Source organism: Propithecus coquereli, unplaced genomic scaffold, assembly GCF_000956105.1.
Source record: "Propithecus coquereli isolate 6110/MARCELLA unplaced genomic scaffold, Pcoq_1.0 Scaffold3, whole genome shotgun sequence".
NCBI classification, from domain to species: Eukaryota; Metazoa; Chordata; class Mammalia; order Primates; family Indriidae; genus Propithecus; species Propithecus coquereli.
Window position 1 is genome coordinate 13,335,760 of NW_012148618.1, and position 1,830 is coordinate 13,337,589.

The window sequence follows — 1,830 nt, forward strand, 5'->3', positions numbered from 1 at the left end:
TGTATTTATATTAAAAAAATATTTAAAGCACAAATAAAAGGTGAATTTTGTCACTACCAAAGCTTTCCTTCAGCATAGGTTCCTTTTGTTCATCATCCTCCTCTTCCTCAGACAATGGTGAAAAGGCAAACCTGACAGAACAAACGTAGAACATAAGGAAAAAATTAGCAAACTATAAAAACCACTCCACTATCTGGATTTTACAAAACTAATTATTGAAACTGCAATTATAATAATTTATAAAATCAGTTTAATGGATAATAAAATAACTTCTCCTGTTTGGAAAGCTCTTAACTGCCTACATTAGCAAGGGAGAAGCAGGACCATATTTATGAGCTACATGCTACCCGTGACCTTGGACAAGTTACTCTCTGTACCTTCAGTTTCCTCATCTGCAAATGAGGGGATAATAGAACACTACTCTTAGGGATGTTTTGTGAAAAGTAAGTAAATCATTACAAATAAAGTCCTTAGAACAATCCCTGATATATTTAGCAAGCATTCAATAAATGTTCATTTGTAAGGATATATCACACAGAGTTAAGTAAATTTTCATCTAATTTTAAGATCTCAGCCTTCAAATTAGGAGTTAAGAGAAAGGAAGTCTAATCTTGTGTGCTCCAGGTAATTTAAAATCTCAGTTTTCATTAGCCAGACATGGTAGTCCTAGCTACTCATGAGGCTGAAGAAGGAAGATCACTTGAGCCCAGGAGTTTGAGGTTGCAGTGAGCTGTGATTGTGCCACTGCACTCCAGCCTGGGCAACAGAGCGAGACCATGTCTCTAAATGAGATGAAGGCCTGATCTCTGGCTCTGGTACATCTCAGATGCCTTTCCTTCCCAACTTCCAAGACACTCAGCACAGCAGCTGCTGGACAGATAATTCCTACAGTACTTTTACTTTGAACTTACACTATACTTTCAATTTTTATTATTACCTACCATTTTCATTCTACCTTGTTTTTAAATTGCCCTTTTATGATAAAAATTCTTAATAAGCTGGGACTAGTAGGGAATATCTGTAACTTGTTAAAGGGTAACTAACAAAATTCCATGGTAAATATCATAGCTAATGGTATCTGAGAAGCATTTAAAGTCAGAATAAAATGAAGAGGCCCACTCTCATTACCTCTATTCAGTACTATACAGGAGGGCCTAGCCAACATAATAATACAAGAATCAGAAATAAGGCAGGAAGATTATTTGGCAAGAAAGAAATAACACTATGATTACTTTAGACAAAAACTTATACGATAAGGTATTAGCCTGACTGCCAGGAGGGGTTGGAAACTAAAGGTCAGCCATGTAGGTAGTATGTGATTGAGCTCCAACAAAAATTCTGGATACCTAAGGCTCAGGTGCCTTTCCCTGGTTGACAATACTCTGTTTGCATATTGTCACATATTTGGCTGGGAGGAGGTAACACCCTCCTTTAAAAATCTTGAGTGCCGAGTGTCTAATGGGCCTTCCTGGATTGAAACAATGTACATGTGTCACTGCATTTCTGTTGCTGGGGAAAGCAGTACACATTTCATGTACTTACTCAGAAGAGGGAAAGAACATAAGGAAAGAAAATATGGATTTCTCCAGACTCTACCTGTGCTTTTTCCCTTGCTGACATCATTGTTTTGTTGTAATAAATTTTTTTTTTTTTTTTTAGAGACAGAGTCTCACTCTGTTGCCCAGGCTAGGGTGCCATGGCGTCAGCCTAGCTCACAGCAACCTCAAACTCCTAGGCTCAAGCAATCCTTCTGCCTCAGCCTCCCAAGTAGCTCGGACTACAGGCATGCGCCACCATGCCTGGCTAATTTTTTCTATATATTTTTAGTTG

At 38.1% G+C, this 1,830-nt stretch overlaps 1 protein-coding gene across 1 annotated transcript in view; it reads right to left on the reverse strand.

Moving 5' to 3' along the window:
* Positions 1–1,830, reverse strand: part of TMEM87A (transmembrane protein 87A) — a 51,617-nt gene that overhangs the window by 13,904 nt on the left and 35,883 nt on the right. The gene's annotated exons all lie outside the window — the stretch shown is intronic.